At 44.0% G+C, this 9203-nt stretch overlaps 1 pseudogene; it reads left to right on the top strand.

Moving 5' to 3' along the window:
• The first annotated feature begins 389 nt into the window (after positions 1–389).
• LOC103664315 lies at positions 390–820 on the top strand (annotated as a pseudogene).
• The last annotated feature ends 8383 nt before the right edge of the window (positions 821–9203 follow it).

Below are 9203 nucleotides of genomic sequence, written 5' to 3'. Positions count from 1 at the left end.
AGCAGGCTCCCAGTGGAGGAGACTGATGTGGGGCTCGATCCCTGGACTCCGGGATCACGCCCTGAGCCGAAGGCAGACACTTAATGACTGAGCCACCCAGGTGCCCCACTGCTTTTTTCTTCTTCAAGAATTCTTTGTCTCTTCTTGGTCCTTTACCTTTACATAAAATTTTAAGTTCAGATTGTTAAATTCCTTGAATAAGCCTGCTGGGATTTGGATTGCAATTGCATTGAGATTATTCAGAGAGAATTGACATCTTCACAATATTGCATTTACAACATCAATATCTGCTATCCATGAACTTCATGTTTTCTACATTAATTTTGGTCATTTAAAATACGTCTCAAGTCTTCCATTTTGCGACCACTGCTAAAGCACCAGCGGCCAAAATGAAGTTCAATTCCTTTGTGACTTCTGACCGGAGTAAGAGCCATGAAGGGCATTTCAGTGCCCCTTCCCACATTTGCTGCAAAATTATGTCTCTCCTCTGCCTGAAGAGCTGAGACAGAAGTACAGTGTTCAGTCCGTGCCCGTCCGAAAGGATGATGACGTTCAGGTTGTTGCAGGACACCACAAAGGTCAGCAAATTGGTGACATAGTCAGGTTTACCAGAGCTCCGTCATCTACACTGGACACGTGCAGCAGGTGAAGGCTAATGGCACAGCTGTCCATGTGGCATTCACCCTCGCAAGGTTGTTAACACTAGACCAAAACTGAGCAAAGACCCCCCAAAGATCCTTGAACGTAAAGTCAAATCATGTCAAGAGGAAATGAAAGGAGCAAATATAAGGAAGGAACAATTGAGAAGATGCAGGAATAAAGTAATCCTAAACTTTCATTAAAAATCTCTGCAATGAGGGGTGCCTGGGTAACTCAGTCGGTTATGTGTCCAACTCTTGGTTTTGGTTACGGTTAGGGTTAGGGGTTAGGGTTAGGATTAGGGGTTAGGGTTAGGATTAGGGTCGTGATTGCAGGGTCATGAGATGGAGCCCTGAGACTGGCGCCATGCTCCCAGGGGAGTCTGCTTCCCCTCTCCCTCTCCATCTGCCGCTCCCCCCACTTGCACGTACTCTCTCTCTATATATAAAATAAATAAATCCAAAAAAATCGCTGAAATGAATAAATAAAATAAATGTTTCAATGCCTGTTAATTTTTCTCTAAAAAGAAAAAAATTTTTCGTTAGATTTATTCCTACAAAGTTGATGCTTTTCCTGATATTGTAAATAATATACTTTTGTATTTTCTAAGTTTATTGCTAATGCATGGAAATCCAATTGGTTTTTTAATATTTTAAATTGAGAAAATTCACAAATCATAGAAGTTGTCCTTTTAAAGTGTGCAACCTAGTGCGTTCACAAAGTTGTGCAACCATCACCACTATCTAATTCCAGAACATTTTCATCTCCCCAAAACGAACCCCTGTACCTATTAACAATCAATCCCTAATTCTCCTTCCCCAGATAACAACTCAGCTACTTTTTATCTCCATCGATTTGCCTATCCTGGACACTATAAATAGAATCATACAATATGCAGGCTCATACGACTGGCTCCTTGCACTTAACATTGTATTTTCAAGAGTCACCTACATTTAGCATGTATCAATACATCATTCCTTTTTACAGCTGAATAATATTCCATTGCACGGAAGCCCCATACTTTGTCCATTCATCAGCTGATGGGCATGTCGGTGATTTCCTCTTTGGCTATTACAGAAAATGCTGCTATGAGTCTTCATGCATAGATTTTTGGGTGAACATATGTGTTCAATTGTTCTGGATGAATACTTAGGAATGAAACTCCCGGGTTATATGCTAACTCCATGTTTCACTTTTAGAGCAACCGTCAAACTGTTTTTCAAAACAGTGGCACCGTTTTGCATTCCCGCCAGCAATAGATGAGGGTTTGTTTCTCACATCCTTGCCAGCATTTGTTATTGTCTGTCTTTTTTATTATAGCCGTTCTAGTGGGTGTGAAGTGCTATCATTGTGGTTTTGAGCCACATTACTCTAATGACTAATGATGTTGAGCACATTTTCACGTGTTTGTTGGCCTTTTGTATATCTTTTTCAGAGAAATGCACATTCATACCCTTTACCCATTTTCAAATTAGGTTATGTGTCTTTTTATTGTTGAGTTGTGAGAGTTCTTTATATATTCTGGATATCAGTCCCTTATCAGATGTACAATTTGCAGATATCTCTCCTCTATTCTATGGATTGTTTTTTTACTTTTTTGATACAGAAGCACAGAAGTTTTTAACTGTGATGTAGTTCAATTTATCTGTTTTTTTTTTCTTTTGTCACCCATGCTTTCTTAGAGTGACAGACCAGACATATCCCCCTTAAAATCAGGAACAAGACAAGGGCGTGTGTTTGATTTAAGGGCCTCATGTCTCACTGGGCCAATCAGTCATATCGCTCCCCCTCCGTTGACTGTAGTGATTGCTTCAAGAAAGGACATGTGACCCAAGTCAGGTCCACCAGCCTTCTTCAGTGGGATCTGTCCAACTGAACCTGGGACAGAATGACCCATTCTCTCCCCTTTGATTGGAAAAACACAAAAATCCACCCAGAAATAACAACCTCAGTTCCTCTTCAGAGTGAAGAAGCCTGTTTGCAGAACGGTAAGATATACTGCTTCTCTTCTCTTCCCCGACCTCCCAAAAATTCAGTTTTTGTGTTGGGAAAATTGGAATAATTCCTACCTCATGAGTTGTTACAAATATTAAATAAAATAACGATCACAAAATGTTTTTGCACAAAAACTAACTACTCCCTGTTAATTTTGTTATTATTAATGTTACAAATAAAATTATTATTCCACGCTTGCAGCTTGGTGCCCTCCTTTCTCTCACCTGGTATTGTCACCCCTCCCCCGACTGTGACCTTCCCCCCATGGAGATTGTAGGATTGATTTCCCTTCTAACTTGTTAACTTAAGAAAGGAGTAATTATGATCCCTTTTACTGCATATCAGGAGCTATAAAATGTGCACGATTCAACATTTGTCAGTGACTTTGAGCACTAGAGTTTTGGGGGCATAGCGTATGTTTCATTTGCACTGATAATTCCCATCTGCTAAGGATGTATTTCCAGAATGCCAACTCCAGTTTGTATGCTTTTAAAATATTTTTTTAATTGTGATAAAAATATACACAAAATTTATCATCTTCACCATTTTCAAGTGCAACATTTCCACCGGCAGTAAATATATTCACACAGTTGTGCAACCATCACCACCATCCAGAACTTCTCATCTTGCCAGACTGAAACTCTGTCCCCGTTAAATGATACCTCTGCATGCCCCCCTCCACCCCTAGCCCCTGGCCACCGCCATTCTGCTTTTTGTCTCTATGAATCGGACTACTGTAGGTACCTCACGTAAGTGGAATCATACAGTATTTGTCTTTGGGTGATTGGCTTATTTCATTTAGCATGATGACCTCAAGGTTCATCCATGTTATAGAACATGCCAGAACTTTGCTCTTTTTTAAGGCTGAGAAGTGTTCCATTGTATGGATAGACCACACTTTGCTCGTTCATTCATTTGTGGACACTTGGGTTGCTTTCACCTCTTGGCTATTGTGAATAAGGCTGCTATGAACGTGGGTCTACAAATATCTCTTTGTGACTCTGCTTTCAATTCTTCTGAACATCTACGCGGCAGCTCATATGATTTTTAAGAAAGAAAGAAGCTCTGGAGTTTCAGCCCAGGTCTTCCCTAGAAGTACTGCCCCATGTTACCATCACTGGGGAACGCTCTGTGGCTCCAGGAGGATGGCTGCTTGCCCAATGTGTCCCACATGGGTCATGAGAGAGGATGTGTGTACAGCACGGCTCATTGGCTCCAATGCCCATGTTCTTCCCACTGCAACGTGTCACCGCTCTCCCCAAACAGAAAATTATTGGGGATAATCAATGGGTTCCCCAAAACTACATAAATGGGCTACATAAATCCACAAAACCCAACACTTTCTAATGCACGAGGGCTAAACAGAAAACAGAGCGAATGAGGAAATTCCATTCACAGAAGCTTTGAAAACCATGCTTGGAAATTAACCTGCTTTTGTAATTTCAGGATCTGTTGAAGAAAATCATAAAATTTTTGTGGGAGAAATAAAGGAAGAATTGAAATTTGGGGCTTGGTGCTCTGCTTCAGGCTAGCAAGATTCAGAATGATGAAGATCAAAAAACTCCTGCCGTTCGTTACAGATAGAGCTCAAAAGTGAATTAAAATGTTCACGATGACATTAAAAATCCACCTGGACAAATAAATAGGCCAGAGTATTGCACTGGGGGAGGAAAATGAAGCAGCTCAGGAGAACTCACTTCCCAGATAATTATAAAATATATTATCAAATGACGATCAATAAGGCTGTATGACATTGGCTTAAGAACAGGAAGCCAGTAGGGGCGCCTGGGTGGCACAGTGGTTAAGCATCTGCCTTCGGCTCAGGGCGTGATCCCAGCATTGTGGGATCGAGCCCCACATCAGGCTCTTCCGCTATGAGCCTGCTTCTTCCTCTCCCACTCCCCTGCTGTGTTCCCTCTCTCGCTGGCTGTCTCTATCTCTGTTGAATAAATAAATAAAATCTAAAAAAACAAAAAAAGAACAGGAAGCCAGTAAAAGAAAGCATAGATTCCAGGTATATGCCTAAACTTCATGAGAGCTATTCCCAGGATTAACCTGGAATAAGGAAAAAAATGGGAAAGGGGTGCAAGGGTGGCTCAGTCTGTTAAGTGTCTGCCTTTGGCTCAGGTCATGATCCCGGGGTCCTAGAATAGAGCCCTACGTGGGCTCCCTGCTCAGCGGGGAGTCTGCTTCTCCCTCTGCCGCTCCCCCAGCTAGTGCTCTCTCTCTCTCTCTTCCTCAAATAACAAATTTTTTAGGGGCACCTGGGTGGCTCAGTCGTTAAGCGTCTGCCTTCAGCTCAGGGCGTGATCCCGGCGTTCTGGGATCGAGCCCCACATCAGGCTTCTCTGCTGGGAGCCTGCTTCTTCCTCTCCCACTCCCCCTGCTTATGTTCCCTCTCTCACTGGCTGTCTCTATCTCTGTCAAATAAATAAATAAAATCTTTAAAAAAAAACAAATTTTTTAAATTTAAAAAAAAAAGGGAAAGGAAGTCACTTTTAATAAATGTCATTGAAGAAACTGGTGACTGTAATATCTAATATGTAAGGAGTATTAACTCGGTGCCAGGGGTTATTCTAAGTGCAAGACCTTATTTAACCACTTCAGAGGCATGTTCTATTATTATCCCAATTGCATGGATGAAGAAACTGAGTTACCAAGAGCCTGTATAAACTTGCCAAAAGCCACAGAGCAGCTGAAGGGGCAGAACCAGGCCAAACACACAGTCTCAGGTCAGCACTCCCAGCCTCCTGCTGCCGCTCCTCTCACATTACAAAGCCAGAGCTTTAACCTAATTGCTCAAATAATCATGCTTTAAAAGCCCTGCTTAAAAAAAAAAAAAAGAAAAGAAAAAAGAAAACCTTAAAAAATATTTGAATATCTATCTCAAATGCAGAAGGAAGTCAATACATTGACACTAAAAAGAAAAATATTGTGGCGAATGGATTTTTAAATATCAATATAAAAACACAATTTTGCTACAAAGAAAAAATTTGAAATTCAATAAGAGATCATGAAAAAGCAGTGTTCTATCACCAGGATGGCTGAAATCAGAAGACTGACAATACCAAGTGTCGGTGAGGATAGAGAATAATTGGAAACTCCCCCACATTGTTCAGGGAGAGTGTAAATCCACTCAGCCACTTGGAAAAATTGCATGAAATACTAAAGCTACACATGCGTGTGGAAAATGACCCAGCACAAAATGAGTGAGTAGATCCCTCATAAGACGTGTACAAGACACAGCATGTTTATTTGCAGGGGCCAAGAACATTTTTTAACAGCTTTAATCACAATAACCAAAAACTGGAACAACCCAAATGTCCACCAACAGGGGAATGGTTCAATGAACCATGATATATTCATACAACGAGATCCTACTCAGCAAGACAGAGGAAGGAATCATTGACATACACAGCAACATGGATGAATCTCCAGATACTTGGTTGAGGGAAAGAAGTAAGTCTCTGAAAAGTGAGTACCCGGTGATTGCATGACATTCAAGAACACGCAAAGCAATTGAGGATTTAAAAAAAAAAATCTGGGTGTCTGGGTGGCTCAGTTGGTTTAACGTCTGTCTTCAGCTCAGGTCATGATCCTGGAGTCCTGGGCTCAAACTCTATGTCAGGCTCCCTGTTCAGTGGGAAGCCTGCTTCTCACTCTGCTGCTTCCCCTGCCTGCGTGTTTGCTCTCTTTCTTTCTCTCTCTCTCTCTCTCTGCATCAAATAAACAAATAAAATCTTTAAAAAATATCTAGGGAGTTACTTTGGGGAGTGCGTATTTGACTGGTAAGACACCCAAAGGACTTTTTAGGGTACTGGACATGTTCTTTCTTGCTCTGGACTATGGTTACACAAGTATAAACTTACATTTCACTGAGCTGCACACTTAAGAACTGTGCCATTTATGTAAGTTTTATAGCTCTATAAAAATTAAAACCAGTAAACCAACAAAAATGTTAAGCTAAATATGAGTCACGGATTTCTTTTACTCATTCAACAAGCATGTGTAATGTACCTATCGTGTACTGGATGCCAAGGACACCTCACTGACTGGATAGGACACCATCCAGGAACTCAAAGACTGCAGGGGACACAGATAAGCAAGTAAACGCAGAACCTCAGAAAGCATGCTTGAGTCGGGACAGGTGTCACTGCGCACACAGGATGTGCAGGATGCTAACTTTGGGGAAACTGGGGCAATTCTGGCAGGAGACAAGAGGTTTAATCTAGGTCTTAAAAGATGAATAGAACCAAGGGGTGCCTGAGTGGCTCAGTCCCTTAAGCATTCAGCTCTTGGTTTCAGCTCAGATCATGAACTCGGGGTCCTGGGATTGAGCCCCGCATAGGGCTCCACTCCCAATGCAGTCGACTTGGGGCTTGGGATTCTTTACCTCTTCCTTTCCCTTCCCCTCTCCCTGCCCTGCGTTGTCTCTCAAATAAATAAATAACATCTTAAAAAAAAAAGTAGAGTAGAACCACAGTGAGATACAACCTCATACCCATTAGGATAGCTACTCTCAAAAAGCCAGAAAATAGCAAGTATTGGTGAGGATGTGAACACCCTGGAACCCTTGCGCACTGCTGGTGGGGATGGAACATGGGACGGACCGCCTTATGGAAAGCAGTGGTGAGTTTCCTCAAAAAACTGAAAACAGAATACGATCCAGTAATTCTACTGCTGGGAATATACCCAAAAGAATTGAAAGCAGGGTCTTGAAGAGGTATGTGTACACCCACATTCAGAGCACCATTATTCCCAGTAATTGAAGCGGAAGCAGCGCAAGTGTCCACAGATGAACGGACAACCCAATGGCGGTCTAGCCATACAAGGCAGTATGAGCCTTAAAAGGAAGGAAATTCCAACACAAGCTTCAACATGAATAAGCCTTGAGGACATCATGCTTAGTGAAATGACAAATACTGTATGATTTCCACCCATGTGAGGTACCTGGAGTAGTCAAGTTGGCAGAGACGGAAGGCAGAACGGTGGTCGCCAGGGGCTGTGAGAAGAGGGAAGGGGGGAGGTGCTGTTTCACAGACACAGAGTTCCAGTTAGAAGGATGCAGAGTTCTGGAGAGGGGCTACACGACAACGGAATGTACTTACCACCCTTGAACTGCACACTTAAAGGTCTTCCAGATGGTCAACTATACATTATGTGTATTTCACTATGATTGAAAAAAAACGAGTAGAGAATTTCCTGGCAGGAAAGGGCACACCTAAGCCTGGTGTTTTCAGGGAATGGCGACATGTTGAGTGTGGTGAGTGCAAAGGACACAAGTGACGGATGGCAGCAGACAGATGGCCCTAACATAGGCAGGGCTAGATTGTGAAGGGCCTGGACTGTCTGTCCCGTAAGCAGTTGGGCTTGAGCCGATCAGCGCCACAGAGGGCGCCCAGACAAGAGTGTGGTACAAAGCACTTCTCCCTTGTGAAACCCCCGCCGCTAACTGTGTCTGTCCTCCCCCTGAAGACTGCAAGCTTTGTGAGGGTAGACGCCTCACCCTCTCCTCCACCACTGTGTCCCCGGCACAATGTTTCCTGGACTAGAAGGAACACTCAGGTCTGGAACTAGAGTGGACCCTCCTTCAGTCCTTCTTTGTACCCAGAGCCAAGCACGGGACCAGACACATGGCAGGTACTGAAAAAATGTTGGGAGGGGAAAGAAAGAAGGAAGCAAGAAAGTGCTAAAAGGGAGAGCCTGAGGGCAATGGAATCTGTTCACAGACCTGGAAGTCATCAGCAGACACGGCACTTGGACAAAATTGCCCATGCCCAGCACACAGCACTGAGGTCACAGGACAAAGTCCTGGGGATACCACATCTTCAAGGGCTGGAGGAGGAAGAAGAGGAGTCACTGTAGATGTAGACAGACATGTAGAGGAGAACCCAGGGGCGCTGGCGGGAGGCTGGGGGAGAAGAGAGCTTTGGGGAGAGGGGACAATGGCGGGGACCGCCATGTTGTGGATGGGTGGAAGGCAGGGGATCTGGAGGAGGAGGTCATCAGCGACCACAGCAAAAGTAGATCCTGCCGAGTACTGGGCATGCTTCTGGTTGAAGGGGACAGAAAGGGAGGGGGTGGGAGCAGAACGACGCCGGAATCTCTTGGGAAAGCAAGTCTTGGGAGATAAAAGAGTTATGCCGGTAGCTGAGGGACCAACAGAAGAGAAGGGCTAAGGGATTGTCCTTCAGGTAATCCATTCTCAGGATTGTGTGTTTAAGCCACCATGCGGGAGCCGAGGGAAGAGCCCGTGGGAGGTGGAGAAGTGACAAATGGTGGATGGTGCAGAGAAGCAGAGGGCCGTGAGGGTGGGGGTGGGGGACAAGGAGGAGCACGGTGGTGACAGGAGGGCTCCGCGGAGGAGGGGGGAGGGGCAAAGAGAACTGAAGATGGAGGGAACTTGGAACGTGAGCATGTTTCTATGGAACAGGATCCTAAGAGGTACTGAATCATTCATGGGAGACTCTGGGTAAAGGTATCCATAAAGCAAATACTGGGACAGCAGGGGGGGCGTCCCATCCTCCCAGAAAGGTGCCAGTGGGCGGGGCTTGCTCTCTGAAGCCATG

This window comes from Ursus maritimus, unplaced genomic scaffold, assembly GCF_017311325.1.
Source record: "Ursus maritimus isolate PB19 unplaced genomic scaffold, ASM1731132v1 scaffold_10, whole genome shotgun sequence".
Lineage (NCBI taxonomy): Eukaryota > Metazoa > Chordata > Mammalia > Carnivora > Ursidae > Ursus > Ursus maritimus.
The sequence above is the reverse complement of the archived record's forward strand: the minus strand, read 5'-3'. Positions and strand labels throughout refer to the sequence as shown.